Source organism: Macaca mulatta, chromosome 1 (assembly GCF_049350105.2).
Source record: "Macaca mulatta isolate MMU2019108-1 chromosome 1, T2T-MMU8v2.0, whole genome shotgun sequence".
Classification (NCBI taxonomy): domain Eukaryota; kingdom Metazoa; phylum Chordata; class Mammalia; order Primates; family Cercopithecidae; genus Macaca; species Macaca mulatta.
The window spans coordinates 46292819-46314446 of NC_133406.1; the positions used below are offsets into that span (position 1 = coordinate 46292819).

The 21628-nt window shown below is 34.0% G+C and overlaps 1 pseudogene; it reads left to right on the forward strand.

Moving 5' to 3' along the window:
• The first annotated feature begins 19897 nt into the window (after positions 1 to 19897).
• Positions 19898 to 20816, forward strand: LOC716142 (small ribosomal subunit protein uS5 pseudogene; annotated as a pseudogene).
• The last annotated feature ends 812 nt before the right edge of the window (positions 20817 to 21628 follow it).

Below are 21628 nucleotides of genomic sequence, written 5' to 3' on the forward strand. Positions count from 1 at the left end.
GTTCCTTATAGAAAGTGCTTCTATAAGGGTACAAAGTTTCAGCTATGCAAGTTTTGAAGAGTACGAAATTTCAGCTATGCAAGACAAATACCTTCTAGAGATCTATAGTATTAGAAAGTCTGGTTTTGCATTGGTATGAAGAAGTACCTGAGACTGGGTAATTCATAAAGAAAAGAGTTTTAATTGACTCACAGTTCTGCAGGCTCTATAGCAAACATGGTGTTGGCATTTGTTCAGCTTTTGGTGAGGCCTCAGGGAGATTTTCCTTGATTTTTAATAGTTTTGAGTGTGTAGATTTTTCTCTTCCTTAGTTAAATTTATACCCATGAATTTTATTTCTGCTCATGGCCATTATTAATGCAATTAAAATTTTTTAAAAATATAGTTTGTTTATCGTGTATAAAATAGCAAGTCGTTTTTGTATGTTGATTTTGCATCTTGCCCCTTTACTAAATTCAGTTTTTAGTTCTAACAGTATTTTTGATGACATTTTTAAGGTTTTCTACACACAAGGTCATGTCATCTGCAAACAGATATGTTTTTACCTCTTCCTTTCTGCTTTGAATGACTTTATTTCCTTTTTCTTTTTGCCTAATTGCTCTGAATAGAAGTTACAGTAGTATGTTAAATAAAAGTGGCAAAAGTGATTATTCTGGTCTTGTTTCTAATCACAGAAAAAATGCTTTCAGCTTTTCACCATTGAGTATGATGTTAGCTGTGAGTTTGATATATACGGTATTTATTATGTAAAATACATTCCTTTAGTAACTTAGTGAGAATTTTTATCATTAAAAATGTTAAATTTTGTCAAATAATTTTTCTGTATATAGTGAGGTGATTGATGTTTTCCTTTATTCTGCTAATGTAGTGTACCACATTTACTGATTTGCATATGTTTAACCATCCTTGCATTCCTTGGCTAAATCCAAACTGATTATAGGGAATAACTATTTTAATGCACTACTGAATTCATTTTGCTAGTATTTTGTTGGGAATGTTTGCATCAATATTTATCAGAAATCTTGACCTGTAATTTTATTTTCTTATAATGTCCCTGGCTTTTATATCAGGGTAATACTGGTCTCATATAATGAGTTTGAAAGTGTCGCTCACTTTTTTGGGGGGAAAAGATTATTAGAATTGGTATTAATTCTTCCTAATTTATATAATTTATCATTAAATTCATCTTAGCCTGCAATAATCTGTATTTTAGAGATTTTTTTTAAAATTGCATATTCAATTTCTTTACTCATAACAGGTCTGTTCTGATTTTCTTTTTCTTTATGGTTCAAACACAGTATATTTTATGTTTCTAGAAGTTATTTTTTTTGAGTTATTAAAATTTTTGGTGCATCCATAGGATTCTTTTATGATCCTTTGTATTTCAGTGATATCAATTTTGGTATCTTCTCTTTCATTTATAATTTTCTTGAATTAATTCCTGTTCATTTATTTTCTTGACTATTCTAGTTAAAGTTTTGTCAATTTTCTTTTTAAGAAACACTAATTTTGCTAATTTTTATGTTGTTTTCTGGTATTTATTAATCTCTCCTCTGTTATTTCTTTTTCACTCTTAATTTGGGGCTGACTTTATTCTCTTATTCTAGTTCCCGTTGATGTGAAGTTTTTGAGATCTTTTCATGCTCCTTAATGTAGGCATTTATAATTATAAACTTGTTGGCTGGGCACTCACGCCTGTAATCCCAGCACTTTGGGAGGCCGAGGTGGGCAAATCACGAGGTCAGGAGATTGAGACCAAACTAGCTAACACGGTGAATCCTGTCCCTACTATAAATATAAAAAAATTAGCCAGGCAAGGTGACAGGCTCCTCTAGTCCCAGCTACTTCAGAGACTGAAGCAGGAGAATGATGTGAACCCGGGAGGTGGAGCTTGCAGTGAGCTGAGATTGTGCCATTGCAATCCAGCCTGGCTGGGTGACAGAGAGAGACTCCATCTCAAAAAAATAAAATAAAATAAAATAAAAAGCAAACTTGTCTCTTAGAATTACTTTTGCTGCATTTTGTGAACTTTGATATGTTGCATTTTCATTTTTGTTTGTCTTGAGACATAATTTGATTTATCTTTTAATTTTTTTTGACCAATTGATTCTCCAAAAATGTGTTAATTTCTACATTTGGAATTTTTACATTTTTTCTACCATTATTGAGTTCCAATTTTCTACCTCTGTAATTAGAAAAAAAAAAAAAAAAAAAGATGCTATTGTAATCTTAAATTGTTACGTCTTGTTTTGTGACCAAATATACACTATGCCCCAGAGAATGTTCTTTTTACTCTGCATAAGAATGTGGTATACTCTGCTGCATTTAGATAGAATGTTCTCTATATTTGCTAGGCCCAGTTGGTCTACAGTGTTTTCATGTGTAATGTCTTCTTACTGATATTCTCTCTGAATGATCTATTGATTATTAGGGTAATGAAGTATCCTACTATTGTTGTATTACTGTCTATTACTCTCTTCATTTCTATTCGTATTTGTTTTATTATTTATTTATTTATTTATTTATTTTTGAGACAGGGTCTTGCTCTATCACCCAGGCTGGAGTGCAGGGCACGATCTAGGCTCACTGCACCCTCTGCCTCCAGGGTTCAATTTCATACTTCAGTCTACCAAGTAGCTGGGATTACAGGTGCACACCACCACACTGGCCCATTTTATTGTATTTTTAGTGGAGATGGATTTTTACCATGTTGACCAGACTGATCTTGAACTCCTGACCTCAAAAGATCCACCTGCCTTTGCATCCCAAAATGCTGGGATTGCAGTTGTGAGCCCCTGTTCCTGGCCCAATTTGCTTTATTATTATTATTTTTATTTAGTACTATAATATTGCACGCATTGGTTGGTGGTACTCTTGATCAATTGACCTCTTTTTTATTTTATAATCTTCCTTGTCTCTTCTGATGATTTTTGACTCAGAGTCTATTTCATCTTCTGTAAATATAGGCCACTCTTCTTTCTTGATTACCATTGGCATGGGATATCTTTTTGTTATCTCTTCAATTTCAGCCTGCATGTGTCCTTAAATCTGAAATGAGTCTTCTGTAGGGAGTATATAGACATATTTTATTATTCATTGAGCCACTTTCTGTCTTCTAATTTATTTCATTTATATTTAAAGTAATTGATAGGTAAGAACAAAATATTGTCAATTTCTAAATGTTTTCTAAGTATTTTGTAAATCATTTGCTTCTTTCTTCCCCATTGTGGTCTTTCTTTGTGATTTGATGATTTTCTGAATCATTTATCTTTATCTTTTCTGTATATATTTTATGCTATTTGAGTACTATGAGCCTACATAAAATACCTCATAACAGTCTAATTTAAATTATTAATTTAACTTAATTGCATACAAAAACTCTGCACTTTTACTTCTCTCCCAACACATTTTATGTTATTGATATCACAATTTACATCTTTTTTATAGTGTGTATCCATTAACAAATTGTTATAGTTATATTTACTTTAAATATGTTCATTTTTATTTACGCTAGAGTTAAAAGTGATTTATGTACCACCATTACATTATTGCAATATTTTGAATTTGACTACATGTGTATCTTTATTAGTGAGTTTTATAAATTAATTTTTATATTCTAATTAGATCCCTTTTGTTTTAACTTAAAGGACTTGCAGAATTTCTTGTAAGGCAGATCTAGAAGTGATGAACTTCAATATATGTTTGTCTGGGAAAGTATCTTTCCTTCATTCTGCCAAAAAGTTTTGGGTTGTATATTATTCTTTGTTGGCAGCTTTTTTAAATGTTTGCATTTTTAATGTAATGTCTCACTCTCTCCTGACTACAAGGTTTCTGCTGATAAATCTTCTGATAACATTACGGAGTTTCCCTTGTATGCAATTAGTCTTGTATCTCATATGTTTTTCCAAATTCTCTATTTGTATTTGACTTTTGACATATTGATTACAACATGGCTTATAATCACATTGAACTTAGATTAAAACGTGCTTCACAATTACAATGAAAGAAGGTTGAACTTTTTTATGTTCAACACATAGGAAATTCTTTGGGCTTAAGGGGTCTGGATGTTTATTGCCCTCTATATTGGTAAATTTTATGTAATTATTTCATTATAAGCTTTATGCCTTTTTCTCTTTCTCTGATGCTACTGAGGTTCCCTTTATGTGTATATTCATTTGATGATGTCCCATAAAACCTGTAGGTATTCTTCACCGTTTTTTTATTCTTTCTCTTGTTTTTGTTTCTCTGACTGAATAGTTTCGAATAATCTATCTTCAACTTTTTCTGCTTGGTCAAGTCTGCTGTTAAAGTTTTTCCTTGATTTTTTAAAAAAATTCAGGCACTCTTATTCTTCAATTCTAGAATTTGTTTTGTTTTTCTTGCTCCATGTTGAACGTTTTAATATGTTCATCTCTTTTAAAAAATGTATTTTAATAGATTATCTGTCTTCCCTAGAAGCTCACTGATCCTCTTGAAGACAATTATTTTGAGCTTTTTGTCAGGAAACTAACAATTTTTTTTTTCTTTGGTGTCAGACACTGGAGCTTTTTTTTTTTTTTTTTTTTTTTTTTAACTTTTACTTAAGTTCAGGGGTACAAGTGCAGGTTTGTTACATAAAGGTAAACCTATCATGGGGGTTTCTTGCACAGATTATTTCATCTCCCAGGTATTAAGCCTAGTATCCATTAGTTATTTTTCCTAATCCTCTCCCTTCTCCCATCCTCCACACTCCAGAAGACCCCATGTGTTGTTGCCCTCTATGTGTTCATGTGTTCTCATCATTCAGCTCCCACTTGTAAGTAAGAACATGTAATAAACCACGCATTTCTGTCTTTAGAATTGATGAAACAGTCACCACCAGTCTTTACTGACAGGCCCAGGTAGAGATTCTGAGGTTCTCTCAGACTTTTCATATGGATTTATCCACTTTACTCTCATATTCTTTTAGCATGAAAACCGGGATTGTGTCACCGTCTTCTTCCAATCCCACAAAGCTGCACCTGGTGCTGAAAGCCTCCTGTTAATTTTTCCTAGGTTAGTGACTTGAAGTGTTAAAAATTATTTGCCTTATCACAAACCAGCAGAATTGAACTGTTATGATATGTACCAGCTATTGAGATCCACATCCTATCTACAGAATTATGTGAGGGTCTTGCACATAGTTTTTGAGTGACTCCTTCATGAAATAATACATAAGGTGCTGGGGAATTCTTTCCTGTTGGTTGGGACCTATAAGTGCTTAACCTGTGGAGTTCATGAGTGAGATTCCTGGATTTCACTAGATGGTTAGCAGGATCCAATGCATGCAGTAAAGAACCACATGCCATTTGCTGTGCACTCCCACATCTTTTCCTTGCTCTTAACTACTATCCTCAGATGATTCAGTCATGCATAATCCTTCAGTATTCCGGGTAGGAAGAGACAGAAGTGAACCTACGAGGCAATACCCCACTAGACTGGGGAAGCTGGGCATCCATTTCACTTTTACTTTTCCTTATGGTAGAAATTGCAGTCTAAAGGGGCTTATTTTCTCACCAAACCGTGTCACCTTTGGTGAGATGTAACGTCATAAGGTGAAACTAGTTTTCTTACCCTTTTCAAAATGTCCACTCTGAGATTTTATGCTTCATTGGGATTTTGAAACCACTCCTTTAGATTCTAGAGCTCACACATTGGTATTTTTGTCTGTGAGTGGTTGTCAACATCTGTGTTTCTTGGGGGCGTGAGGGCTGAAGTCTCCTATTTTGCCATCTTGATGGCTTCACTCTCCCTTTATTTTTTAAAGTAGAATGATAATACCTAGCCTACCTATAATATATACTTTAAATGGTTAAATTTTAAATTTTATTCCATTTTATTTCATTTTAAGCTATTTTCATGACACATAGAAGTATTCTTTTACATTTAAAATTATGTCAAGTTGATGCTCATCCTAATAATATCTTTACAAATTATGTTCCTGAAATTTACCACATTTTAGGTATTGTTTTGCTGGTATCATTCTTTTATCGAGTTGTAACACAATTTTACATTTACTTTACAGTATATAAAATGAATTTTAGTTGTGTTATAATTTTAAACACAATTACATTCTAGATCATTTATGTTTCTTGGTTAAATTCAACAGTTCTTGACTCTGAAAAACTGAATTTTATGGAAATATATAAGGGAACCAGAGGTAGATGAGAATTTTGAGGTTTGGTTTTGAGATTAAGCAGGGAGTTTTGCTGTGTAGGGAGCAAGAAACAGAGCAGATGAGTTTGTAAAGATACAATCTGGTCAGGTCAGCTCACTTTTACCATGATGAATGACCTACATTTATTACTCATGTCCTGTGTCACATGCATATAATATAAAGTCATGGAGGAGAGAGTCTCTGCTTGTTAAAGCAAGCATAGATTAATACCACTCACCTGTATTGGGAATGCTGTAGAGACAGAAAAAAACAAAATCCTTAGCCCAGAGTTATTTCTCAATAATATTGCATACAACACAGTAGAGAATATCATCCATAAAGAAATTCACAAATGTGTATTACACAATGCAAAATGCCACAATTTAAAAAATTATACAATTGAATAAAATTCCATCACATTTATAATGTGCACAATTCATAGAAAAATAAAATAAATATATTAAAGAATATTAATATATATATTAATCATGGCAGTACAAGTATGTTGAGTTCACATATTAGTTAAATATAGTTTTTTTAATAAAGAGAAGGAAAGAATAAGTTAATATTTAGAAGAAAAATAAAATAATATTCTTCATAGATTTATTTGAAACTGACTCTAAAGCTGTAGCCACATTAGCTATATGAAAGCATTCCCTGAATATGAGTTTTAGTTCATATTACAAGTAGATGGACTGCATGAGTAGAATTACTTGGTCCTTACTGAATAGTACTGTCATGTAGACAAGTAGCAAAATAAAAAGATTATTCTGCTCTATCCAATTTTTATGTTCTTCAATAGGTATGGTCTTCATTATAAAGATAAGATTGGGTTTGATAGATTAAGTGGAGAGCTGAAATGTTATCTCGAAAATTTCTATGGAAACTGAATGCTAAATTAGATTAGAAACTAGAACCTAATTTAGTGCTGGAAAAATGGAATTGAAGATCTTTTTCATGTTTATCAGATAATTATAAGTATTTTCTCTGCTTGAGGCTATGCTCATTTTTTCTTGATACCCTAACTTCAAGGCAACAATATGATAGCAAAAAATGCAATTTTTTTTTTTTTTTTTTTTGAGACGGAGTCTCGCTCTGCCGCCCAGGCTGGAGTGCAATGGCCGGATCTCAGCTCACTGCAAGCTCCGCCTCCCGGGTTCACGCCATTCTCCTGCCTCAGCCTCCTGAGTAGTTGGGACTACAGGCGCCCGCCACCTCGCCCGGCTAATTTTTTGTATTTTTAGTAGAGACGGGGTTTCACCGTGTTAGCCAGGATGGTCTCGATCTCCTGACCTCGTGATCCGCCCGTCTCGGCCTCCCAAAGTGCTGGGATTACAGGCTTGAGCCACCGCGCCCGGCCAAAAAATGCCATTTTTAAAATAAAGCTTTTTAGCATGCTGGGTTGGTTACAAGCATTTACTGTTTATTGTGTAGAGAGCAATGTACACAGTATAGGTACTGGCAGTGGATTTTCCAGTAAGGGAAGGTGTATAAGAAATAATAGATGTAATAATTGTTTCTTCATAATTAAAAGTTAGGTACTAGATCGTTTCTACACAAAATATTAGATTGTTTTCATGTACTTTTATTTCAATATGACCTAAAGATGTATTTGATAGACTGAGAGACCACTAGGAAAAACCCTTTTAGATATTGTCGTCCACCTTTTAACAGTACATACACTGTTTTATATACAGCCCTTACTATGTTAAAGCAACTATTAAATGTTCTGTATTATGAAGTGTGAGGCCATAAAGTGTAAGTCAGTGTGTTTCTGTTAAGGTTCACAGAATATTAGGGACAAATTGTGCTAATGTGAAAATAAATATAAAAGATTTAAATATACTATCTATTGTATAATCATTTAAAAATCAACACAACACAAAGATAAAAGCAACATTTAAAACAACATCCTTTAATTATATATTATATATTAATTTATAAATTAATATATAATTAATATTTGTTAGAAAAGTTGAATTGTTTAGTCCACTTTTTATAAAGCAGAACAATGAATTAGGAAAATAATAAATCTTAGGAATATTTGCAGTTATTTTATTTAAGAAATATATTTGATTGTTTATAATTATATTCCAATCTATGGTGATGGTATGATGGATAAACGCAAGACAAATGATTAATGGCTTCAAAGACTCCTCATGGAAAAAATTTTGATTTATCTCCCACTGTAAGTAACTTGTAAAAAACATTACAGATATTGTGAATTACACAATTACCAAGTTTCTGTATTTTTCATTGACTTCTAAGAACCTGCAGTAAGAAAATTCGAAATAAGCAAAACGGTCTATTGGTTGTCTCCAAAAAGCACTGCACCTTTTTTAGACTATTACAAGTGTTATCAATTGCACTCCCACATTTTTTGAAAATTTAGTTCATAGATGAGAAGTACCTGTTTAGCTTACTTTTCTATCTCGATTTTCTCTCTCCTCTCTCTTTCGCTCACTCTCACTCTCTCTATAATCTATATAACTATATCTATATATATTTATGTTATCTGTTTCTGTATAACAAATCACCTCAGAAGTTAATAGCTTAAAATGAGATATATTTATTAGCCCATAATTTCCATGAATCAGGAATTCAGGCAGAAATTAGCTCAGTGTCTCTGGCTCAGGGCTGCTCATGAGGTTGCAGTCAAGCTGTCAACTGTGACTACAGTCATCACAAGGGGAGGATCCACTCCCAATTTCACTGAAGGGGCTGCTGACAAGCCTCAGGATGTTCCTGGCTGCTTGAGAGAGATGCCCTTTCTTCGCCATGCTTGTCTTTTTTTTTTTTTTTTTTAAACTTTTTTTTTTTTGAGACGGAGTCTCGCTCTGTCGCTCAGGCTGGAGTGCAGTGGTGCGATCTCGGCTCACTGCAAGCTCCACCTCCCGGGTTCACGCCATTCTCCTGCCTCAGCCTCCCGAGTAGCTGGGACTACAGGCGCCCACAACCGCGCCCGGCTAATTTTTTTTGTATTTTTAGTAGAGACGGGGTTTCACCGTGGTCTCGATCTCCTGACCTTGTGATCCGCCCGCCTCGGCCTCCCAAAGTGCTGGGATTACAGGCGTGAGCCACCGCGCCCGGCGCTTGTCTTTTTTAAAATGCTACCAACAACATGGCAGCTTGCTTTATCCAGAGGATCAAGGAGAGAATGATCGGGATTCAAACAAAAAGGAAGACAGAATCTTTTTAAAACTAATCTCAAAAACAACATTTTGCCATATTCCTTTCATTTCAGGCAAGTAAAAGTTGCCAAATACAGCCCAGAGTCAAAGAGAGACAATTTTATAAGGTCATAAATAACAGGAAGCATGGTTCATTGCAAGCCATTTTACAGGTAGCTGACCACACCATGGTAGCAGCAACAATAAAAATTTTGCACTTTTTAAGGTATTATGTCAGACAACATAGTATATTTAGATGAATTTTAATCATAAACATCATATACCTAAATATACTGGCCCTAAACAAGAGTAGTTTAAATCTTTAAACATAGATAATAAAAAATAGTAGCTTAGAAGTTAGTAAATCATTAGGTTGTATTCTCTTCTATGTGAAAAGTGTCTAAAAATTAAGATTGCTGATGAATGTGCTGGTATCATAGGCCTTAGGCCATTAGCTACTTTTTCCCCCCAAATTTCACATTTATCTCATTATTTATTCAATGGATTATGCCTTTGGTGTTGTATCTACAAATTCATTGTTAAATCCAAGATCATATAAATTTTCCTTGAAATTATCTTCTAGAAATTTTATTATTTGGAATTTTACATTTAGATTTATGATCGATTTTGACTGAATTTTGTGAAAGGTCTAAGATCTATGTCTGTATTCATCATTATTTCTTTATATGTAGATGTACAGTCATTCTGGTACCATTTTTTGTAAAAGCTACCTTTTCTCCATTGTATGCCCTTTGCTCCTTTGTCAAAGATAGGTTGACTAATTTTATACTTGTCTGTCTCTGGGCTCTCTATTCTGTTCCATGCATTTGTTTATTATTTTACCAATATTAACTTCCTTGATAAATGTAGTATTATAGTCAGTGAGTGTGGTATTTTATGTAATAAATATTAACATGTAGAACTGTCTACAAATTATGTAATGATAAAGATAGGTCAATGCCTGTATATTTATGAAAAAGCTGTATTCACTATTGTAGTAAATACATTGAACCGCTTGGACTTGAATAGTTTGGGTCCACTTATACACAGATTTTTTTTTTTTCAATAAATATATTTAAAAATTTTTAAGGGATTTGTAATAACTTGAAAAAGCTCACAAACTACATAGCTTAAAAACATCAAAAAAATTATATATGTCATAATTGCATAAAATATATTTGGATACTAGCCTATTTTATTATTATAAAATTCAAAAATCCCTTATAAAAATTAAAACTTTATCAAAATGTGAACACAAACACAGAGTATACCTAGCACCATTCACAAGGACACATAAACAAACATAAAGATGTAGTATTACATCTTAACTGCATAAAATTAACTGTAATACATACTGTAATACCATAATAATTTTGAAGCCTGTTGCTGTTGTGGTGATCTCAAGTCTTGCAAATATCCACTTAAAAATGCCATGTGACACTAATCCTTTCTGTGTTCGCAGTTTGTCTCTCCAGTAAATTGTTTATCACAGCAAAAAGCAATCTCTCATGGTTTTCATCATGTTTAGTGCAATATGTTAAAACCTCAACCACCACCAGGGGACCCATACAAAATGCCACTAGCAATGCTGGATGTCCTCCCAAAAAGCAGAACAATGCCATCACAGTACAAGAAAAAATTGAATTGCTTGACATGCACTATAGTTTAAGGTCTGCAGCTGTAGTTACCCACCATTATAAGATAAATGAATCCAATGTAAGAACCATTGTGAAAAAAAGAAAAGGAAAATTCATGAGGTTCTCACTGCAGCTATGCCAGCAGACATAAAAATCTAGCACTTTCTTCAAAATACTGTCTTATCTCATATTGAAAATATAGTTGTTACATGGCTGAAGGGTTAGTATGAGAAATAAATACCTGAAGACTCTAATTAGATTCAAGAAGTGAAGTTATTTTACGGCAGCTTAAAGCAAAAAGAAGCCGAGGCCTCTAAAGCTATATATTTTAATGCCAGCTAAGGATAGTTTGATTATTTTAGAAATAGATTTAGCTTAAAAATGGCAAGATAACAGGAGAAGCAGCTTCTACTAACTTAGTATCCCAGATGCCATTAAGGAAATCATTGAGGAAAAAGAATGCCTGCCTGAACAGGTTTTAAATGTAGATGAAAGTGTCCTATTCTGAGGGGGGAAAGCCAAAATGACATTTATTAGAAGAAAAAAAAAAAAAGTCAGCACTAGGATTTAAGGCAGAAAGGCTAAATCTACGGTTTTGTACAAATACAGCTGGACTTGTTCTTTATGGATAAGGACTGCCCTTATCTGTAAAGCTGTTTATCTCTGAGCCTTGAAGAAAAAGATAAACACCAGCTTTCAGTCTTTTGTTTGTACAATAAGGAGGCCTGGAAAATGAAAACTCATTTTCTGAATTGGTTAAACTGATGCTTTGCTCCTGAAATCAGACAGTACCTTACCAGTAAGGGGCTACCTTTAACCTGTTTTTTGATTTTGAACAAAGTCCCTGGCCACCAAGAACCTCATGAGTTCAACCACAAACATGTTGAAGTGGTGGTCTGTTATATTGCCCCCCACACACCATGTATCTGATTCAGTTTCTAGATCAGGGGATTATAAAGACCTTTAGTTCTCATTACACAAATTACATTATGGAAAGGATTGTCAATGCTATGGTAGAGAACCCCTATGAAGAGAACATTTTGAAAGTCTGGAAGAATTACACCATTGAAGATATCATCATTATTATAGAAAAAGTTTTGAAAGATACTAAGCTCAAAGCAATACATTCCTGTTGGAGAAAATAGTGTCCAGACGTTATATGTGACTTTACAGGATTTACAACAAAGCCAATCAAGGAAATCGTGGAGGATTATGGGTTTCTCAAAAACAATGTGAAATAGGACAGTTCCCTGATCCCCCTCACAGGACATGTAACAGGGGTGTGGCTAGCCTGTTAGGTCACTGCCACTGCTCAAACCCCTGAAAGGAGAGAGAGCACACAGACAAGTGCAGGAGTCCAAGTGGATGTGTGTTACAGTGTGCCTTTTTAGCCCTGCCATCTGCAGACAGCTTAAGTGTTAACTAGCTCAACAGACCCTCTGCCTTTTCACAAGGGTGGAGGTCCAGTGCGACAGCTTTCCGTATTTGAGCTCTTGCCCAGTGTCCCAGAAGAGTTGGGTCACACAGGGCTTGATAAATGCAGCGATTTATTGAATGGTAGAGTTGGCTCTCAGCAGTATGGATGGGAAGCCGGAAGAGGGGGATGGAGTGGGAAGGTGATCTTCACCTGGAGTTTGGTGGTCCAGCGATCAAACTCCTTTCCAACCACCTCTCTTAGTGTTCAGACATTCCTCCTCTTCTCTCTTTCTCTGCCACGTTGTTTCACCCTTTGCTCATCTCATCTCCTTGTCTGCTCATCTGCTTTTGGAGCCTGGGGTTCAGAATTTGCATGGGTACAGGATAGGGGGCATGATAAGCCAGAAGACTGCTTTGGGGGCATGAAAACAGGAATGACTGTCCCCATTTAGGTCTTGGGTATCCAGGCTTGAGGGTATCCAGGCTTGGGTATCCAGGCTTGGGTATCCAGGCTTGGGTATCCAGGCCTTTGCCACAGAACCATCCTCTTCTACCCGGTATTCCCATTCTCCTATCCGTATCAAATGAGCAGTGAAGGATTTCAAAACATACATTTTGAAAAAACTCAAGAGCTATTATAAGAGACGCTACACTAGGGGAATTAACAGAAAATGACTTTTGAACATGTGCTAGACGGTGAGGCTAACGTTTTTATTTTTTTGTAGAGAAGGGGCTTTTGCCGTGTTGTCCAGGCTGGTCACAAACTCCTGAAATCAAGCAATCCTCCTGCCTTGGCCCCCCAAACTACTAAGATTACAGACGTGAGCCACCATGCTCAGCTAGTATATTTAAAATCAGTCACCAAGTTGGATAGTTATTAAATAAAGTAACCATATTATTTATAAAAACTCTAAAATAAATTGTATCTACTCAAAGATCAGAATGTTTTAAAATTAATTTTATTTACATGTTCAAAAAGAAACTCTACTTTGCCTCGCATAAGTAATCTTAAATAATGGATGGATGAGAGTTCATGAACTTACATTTACTAAATCATAATTACATATTCAAATTCATGAATTAGCTACCAAAAAAAAAAAAAGCTTTTTATGGTAGAATGTGTTTGATGTAGATTTGGTGGATTTTTTTCTATAAATAAGTGATATTATCTTTCACATGAAACATTTTTTATGCTTTGGTGATAGTATAATTTGTTCTACTTATATAGAATGTCATCATTGACAGTATCAGCAAGATAATGGCATTGAGAACTGTTTGCTACAGTGAGAACACAATTCCACCAATGAAAATTCATAATTTAATGAAATGAAAATGGATACTGCAAGAAACATTTTTAGGCAAAGTACACTGTTCGTGATAGAAATGTAATAGACAATAGAAAACTACCTTTAAACATTTTCTGGTCATTTAATTTATCAGGTACTTGTCATTGTTTGTATGTTGACAACATAAAATCCTCTGAATAAATATTTGGAAAGATTATTATTAAAATCAGTTAGTTTTTAAAAGTGTGAAGAACTTAGTAGAGACAGGAAGTTAAGTAGGATAAATATACAAGAAATTATACAGGAAATTCAGAGAAAATTTATAATGATAAAAACATTTAGCTAGAAGAAAGCTTTTATAAAAGAAATAATCTGTCTAGCAGTTCTGTTATGATGCAATTTTGTTGTAAGTATTCAGTATTTGTGTAGATTATTTTTATTTTTCCACTTATATAATGAGAGAAAACCTTGACTCAAACAGTTAAAGGTTCATGGAATCTTTAGTTCAAATCTTCTCTTTGTCTTATTGCCAACCTCTCTTTTATGTGATATACTTGTCCAGAATGTTCAGAATTATGATCCGAAAATATTGACTTTTTAGACTCATAAATTAATCAGATAAACATTTAATAAGATTAATTTATGTGGTACACATCGACCATATTTGTTTAAAAAACAGAGTGTGTTTGTTGCTGTCTTATATGTAATCCTCTACCTGAAACATAAGCAAAAAAGAGAATTACAACAATTATTACTCTGAATTCAGTTTCAGTCCCTAACATGGAAACTTATACAGGGCAGTTGACCGAAAATAACAGTGATGATTGTTCAAAGGGAAAATTTAATAATTTTCTTGATATCAAATTAAAAATAATTTTAAGATGTTGACTAACCCAAAAAAATTATTAGAACTTTGTATGTTTACTTTTAATCCATAGTTCTATTTTCCAAATTATTTTATTTTTATTATGTTAACTTTTAAACCAGTAAATGTCAAATGGCACTAGACTCATTCATTATAACTACTCCTTATATTATTTTAAAAACTTATAGTAAATTGAGACATCTTGCCTTTAGTTTTCTCTTTTCCTGGTGTTCTACAATATTTAACAATTTGGAATACTATCATTTTCCATTTCACAGAAGATGAAGTTGAAAAATGGCTTATGATTCCAATTTAGTAAAACAGAAAACACACACACACACAGAAGTGGGAAGGAAAATGCTAACATATATTGCTCTCATCTTATGGGACTAATTTAAATATCAATATCAATTAATTTTAACTAATTATATATCAATTTTTAAAAGTGTATTAGTGCCTGCACACACACATGCACACACACATGTGTATATGCACATGTATATGTATACTTTCTAGGGTTATGGTTTCCTGGTATAAAAATGGTAATTTAAAAGATTATTTAGTTGACTGTCTAAAACCCAGTGAACTCTGTAGTCTTTTAAATTACCATTTATGTATCACTACTAGCACCATTACTGCATAAGCTAACATTCTAAGTGCATCAAATCTCAATTTAGTATGAATGAAATCATGTTAATTATAATAATACTCCACGCTAGGGGATTCACCCACCCAACTTATGATTAACTATGGTTATACAATGCTGAGTTTTATCTATTCAAACTTTTTATAGAATGCCATGATGAGAGTATACTTTCTGGGGCCTATATTAGCTCAATTGCCTTCGAAATCCTGAGCCTAAGGAAGGAATCAAGTATTTGTATTGTGATGTGATCCATGAAAACAAGAGAGGAGAAGTAGAACAAAAGGCAGAAGAAAGGAAGAAACAGTGAGTTATCAAGTTTGTCATCAGTAGGAGAAAGTAGGTGTCAAGCAAGAGACTCACTGAGAAGCCAGGTTGGATCTATTCCAACTTTTCTCTCTCAGAAACAAAAACATGTACACTAATGCCTCACCACCATTTTATTAAGTTTTACCCCACAGGATGTTAAGATAGTTAAAATTTCCAACTTGCACATATATATGAATACGCACATATATTATAGACTTTTACTCATGGTGGTGACAAGGGAGTTTTAGAAAATAGAGAAATATGCTAATCACAGCTAAGGTAATACTCTCAACATACATCTAGTCACCATTGTGACAAGTAGAGCAAATAGTTGTCTTGAAAACAGTAGTTGAAGCACAAGAGATGTCCAATACCACTTCAGCTATCATAAAAGACCTGGACTTTTATGAGATTGATAAAATAAATTGAATTTTATAAGACAATTTCAATGTGTGAAGATGGCAATCAATACTTTGGAAAGGGTGTGATGGTTAACAAAATTTTCACTGACTTTATCTGATTATATTATCATTATATTTTGGGAGAGAAATATTGATGGTATTAAAATTTTATTGATTCAAAAGACAAAAACAGTTGAATGAATGGTCTAAATTCTACTGGTATTTAGGTATTTAGTACAAAAGCTGCCGTCAGAGCCGAAGTCACAACAACACTGATGGCAAGAGTTTTAATGTGTGATACCTGATTACTTAGACTTAGAGATTTATTATGCCATAGGATTCATGAATGTACACATAAAAAAGGTGAGGGAGATGGATCAAACTACCTGAAGGTAAACAAATGTTTACCAAGGACTTCTCTGTAGTATTTCCTATATTATGGAAAGAAACATGTGTAAGTCCTTCCAGAAGCAAATGAGGAAAGTATCCTTGAAAGAAAGCCATAAAATATAGAAAGTATTGAATAAATAAATGAGTAAATTTTAAAGTAACAATCTCATTACTATATTCCAAGCATAACAATGACATCTCATATTGAAGTAAAATGTATTTTTCTTTTGTTCTGAAAGACTTCATTGTATATAATAGAGAATGTTTTGTTTTGGAAACACTGATTATGCCATTGTGGGATACACTATTTTCAAAAGATAAAAGATTTGAAAAAAATATTTACAGAAACTGAATTTAAATATATGGTACCATAAAATAATTCCATGTCATAAAATGCACAGAAAAACAGGGGTGAAACTGCTGTTTGCAGAAATAAAATTGTAGCATTTTATGGATTAGGGGAGTTTTATGATGCTGCCTAATGATTTTCTTTGTTTGGCCAGTGTGCAAATGCTGCAGCATCCATAGTTTTCCAGGTCTAAATTGAGAGTTTGCTCATACACATGGCTTTCCTCCAGTTATTTTATGAACCTCAAGCTTATTAGATTTCATGGTTGAAAATGCAGTTTCCTTAGATTTAAGGTGGCCCACATCACCTCAGTGTGGCTCATTTCTTTCATATTGTACCTGTACTTAATGACTGTGTCTATAGATCACAAAATAAAGTGGTGACTTGGCAAGTACATATTTTGTCTGTTTTATTTATGGCTCAAGAAGGGATCGTGAATGTCTAACTCCACCACAACCAAAGCCACTTAAAGGAAAGGAAACTAAGAACCAGGAAATTTAAAGAGTTTCTTTAAGGTTTCTTTACTGTCTAGTAAATTTATTTTGCCTTATTCCAAGATAATATTGAGTAAATTCAAAGCTAAAATTAATGTATGTAAAATGCCAAATCAGCTATATTGATAAGATTAAACAAAAATATAAAAGTATATTAATTTCATTTCTAAAAAAACACAAAAGTAAAGTGGAAAGAAAATGTGAAATCAGTTACTTTAAAAGTATTCATTCTTAGGTATAAAAACAGAGCTCCAGAAGGGTGATATGACAGACCCAGGATCCCATAGTTCATAGGGAACTATAACCTTAAACTAGTCATATAAGTTTATTATCCTTTGTATCTCAACATAAGACGACGTTTTAGTTCAAAGCTCTGAATTTCTAAATGTTTCTAATAGCGTATCTGTGATAATTAAACATCTATGAAGTAGAAATAAATAACATTTTATAATAAATGTCATTTTTTTCAGAAAGAGAAAATAAGACAATTATGATTACAATAAGAAATGTTTTCAAAGATTATTTTTCAAATAGAAAATTAAGCAGTTGGGAAAGTTAGACATTCTAATAAATATTAACTTTAAAAATATTTTCCACCATATAAATTATTTAAAACATTTTAATGTAAATTAACAGGATATCAAGTATGTAATGTATTTTAGAATGCGTAACTTGTACTTTTTAAGCCTGGTCCCCCAAAAAAGCACTAGCAATTTTCACAAGGTATAAAGGAGATGATTTTGCTATCACTATATTGGAAATTGCTCAACACATCTCTTGTCTTTACTGGAAAAGCACTGTGAAAATCTACACTCTTAAGATCCCAAGTTGAGATCCAGACATATACAAAAAATAATGTGTAGGGAATCATGTCCCAAGTTCCTGTCATAGAGGAAAATTGGGATGACCCAAATAATGACACAGAAGAGAACTGTGGTGCAACAGGAAAAGACATTAATGGAAATAATAAACAATAATGGCAGGAAGTATGGTAGGAACTTAGGAAGTATGAGTGTTGACATAGTTTATGAATGAGCCAAATCTCTTCAGGATTCTAATTTATGAAACATTTGTGGGCATCACAGGACTAAGAAACAACATTATTTGTAAGTGTAAGCAGGATGTATTTTAAATGTTTACATATCTACCCATCTAATTATTTACTTATTTATTGTAACAGGGTCTACTCTATCACCCAGGCTAGAATACAGTGGCCTGATTATAGCCCACTGCAGCCTAGAACTCCTGGGCTCAAGTGATCCTCCATCTTGGGCTTTCCAAAGTGCTGAGACTACAGGAGTGAGCTACCATGCCTGGCCTTACTATTATTTTCAATGATACTCTTTATTTCATTTATCTCTTTCCCGTGTATTGTATCTTTTTTTTTTTTCACTTTTTTCTTCTTCTTTGCTATAGCTCTTCCTTTCTCCTTCCGTTTTTCCTCCTTTTGTTTCTTCCATCATTTCTTTTTTTTCTCTTTATTTTGTAGATGCTTACTTGAGAAGACTCAGTAAATTTTACAAATGTAAAGGGCCTGTTCAAATAATTCCAAGTCCTATACGTTGACAACATTTAATAATGGATATTCACCAAATTCTGAGCATGACTGTTCTTTGGTATTTTTTTAGGGTTGTTAAATACAATACAGGAAGACCAGTTACATTTGAATGTCAGATACCCAAGTCTATTTTTAGTACAAGAATATCTCATGCAATATTAACTTGGTGTTAGATGTTTTGATTTGCTAAGCTGATAACCCTGTTTATGTAGTCTACTAATCTCTTGTATAAAATAATAATGGTAATAGTAATAATTCACATAGTAACTATTTTTTTTTGGCCACACACACGTGTTTTCTGAATTATGTAAGTTAAGAATCTGAGCTTTAAGAGCAGATACTTCTGAATTTTAATCAAATGTGTGATTTCTGATCAAATCACTTACATCTCTCGGTTCACTTTTCTCATTTCAAAAATAGTAATAACATTAGTAAAAGCTCCAGAGTTTTATTGTGAAAAATAAATATTACATGTAAAGTAACACAGAGACTGTTCTTATTTGTAAGGTTGTAATTTCAAAAATGAAATGAAATAAAATAAGATAAAGTTATTCAATAAATTATAATAACAACTTCTCTCCTTTTTACATCCATTAATTCCAAAGTCAGGGATAATAATTCATCTGTTTACACATTAAGTGCCTTTGTCACCTAAAGAGGAAATTAGGAATTCACATACTGAGTCGGCAAAATTAGAAATCAGAACTTGGAGAGTTAAGAGATATTTTGAAAATATGCTCTAGCAAAATAGGACACTCTGAACTAAGAATAAGCTGGTCATTAAATATTGTACTGTCAGACAAAGTAGCAAATTTGAAAAAATATTCATAAATACTCATTGTCAAAGATTACAAATTATTCATCCAGAGTATACTACAAATGAAAGGTTTTATTACAGTCAGATTAGGTAAAGGGATATACCGCAACCTGCTTTCAAGGAACCACAATACAGTCTTGAAGAAAAGAAATCTGAACAATCATTGTAAATCAATGTAGTAAACATAGAGCTATAAATAGCCCAAATTACAAAAAAAAAATTAGTGTAAGTCATGTCTGAGTTTAGATTTTAAAATTAGCAGAAATTAATGGGAATGAAGGAATAGAAAAGATATATTCCAATCATGGGGACAGCATGAGTAAAGTGTCAATATCATGCATACATGTTACTATAAAGAAATAAGCTTCTTCTCCAAGAGAACACCAAATGGTGGATGACGCTGGTGCAGCGTGGGGCCCAGAGGCCCTGGTGGCCCTGGGATGGGGAACCGCGGTGGCTTCCGCGAAGGTTTTGGCAGTGGCATCCGGGGCCGGGGTCGCGGCGGCCGTGGACAGGGCCGGGGCTGAGGCCACAGAGCTCGCGGAGGCAAGGCCGAGGATAAGGAGGGGATGCCCGTCACCAAGCTGGGCCACTTGGTCAAGGACATGAAGATCAAGTCCCTGGAGGAGATCTACCTCTTCTCTTTGCCCATTAAGGAATCTGAGATCATTGACTTTTTCTTGAGGGCCTCTCTCAAAGACGAGGTTTTGAAGATTATGCCGGTGTAGAAGCAGACCCGTGCTGGCCAGCGCACCAGGTTCAAGGCGTTTGTTGCTATCGGGGACTACAATGGCCACGTCGGCCTGGGTGTTAAGTGCTCCAAGGAGGTGGCCACTGCCATCCGTGGGGCCATCATCCTGGCCAAACTCTCCATTGTCCCGGTGCGCAGAGGCTACTGGGGGAACAAGATGGGCAAGCCCCACACCGTCCCTTGTAAGGTGACGGGCTGCTGCAGCTCTGTGCTGGTGCCCCTCATCCCTGCACCCAGGGGCACTGGCATCATCTCAGCGCCTGTGCCCAAGAAGCTGCTCATGATGGCTGGTATCGATGACTGCTACACCTCAGCCCGGGGCTGCACTGTGGCCCTGGGCAACTTCGCCAAGGCCACCTTTGATGCCATCTCTAAGACCTACAGCTACCTGACCCCGACCTCTGGAAGGAGACTGTGTTTATCAAGTCTCCCTATCAGGAATTCACTGACCACCTTGTCAAGACCCACACCAGAGTCTCTGTGCGGCGGACCCAGGCTCCAGCTGTGGCTACAACATAGGGTTTTTATACAAGAAAAATAAAGTGAATTAAGCCTGTTAAAAAAATAAATAAAAATAAATAAATAAATAAATAAATAAGTAAATACCCATGATCCTAAAATGAGAATGTAATGGTTGTAGAGGTATAGCAATGCTTGGCAGTAACTGTATGAAAAGATATTTTGTACATAAAAACATGCAAAATATCATTACGGATTATTATTAACAGTATTTGCAATCAATCTTGAAGAAATATTAACTTTAAACCCAAATCAAGAGTATTTCTTTCTTTTCAGTGTATCTGTATTATAAAACAATTATTACACTTTGAATTCCATCAACAAAAATTTGTGGCAATGTTTATATAAGTTTCTATAAATTATCTCCAATTCTACATCTGAGTCAACAATTCTTAAACAAATTATTGTCTGTCCCTTTAGATTAAAATCTGCATACTTTTAAATTACATATTTTGATAGCTATTGGTCATTTTACTAGATTAAATTTCAAACGTAGCAAATACATATTTCAGATGCTTTTTCCTAATCCATAAAGGGAAAAAAGGAAGAAAATTTCAAAAGACATTGGAGTTTAATAAAAATGATTGTCTATCAACATACCATATTGTAATAGTAATTTCAGTAATATCACTAATTTACAGTAATATCAATAATTTACAGTAATATCACTGTAGATATACTTGACTTATTGCAGTATAAATGCCAGTAAAATGATCTTCTAATGAATATCAGTGTATGTGCAGAGATGATGTAGAGTGAGGCAGAAGAATAACCAAATGAAGATAGAGTTGCTAATGCTTGAAATATATGAAGGACTTAAATGAACCAATCCAAATACCTACTGAGCA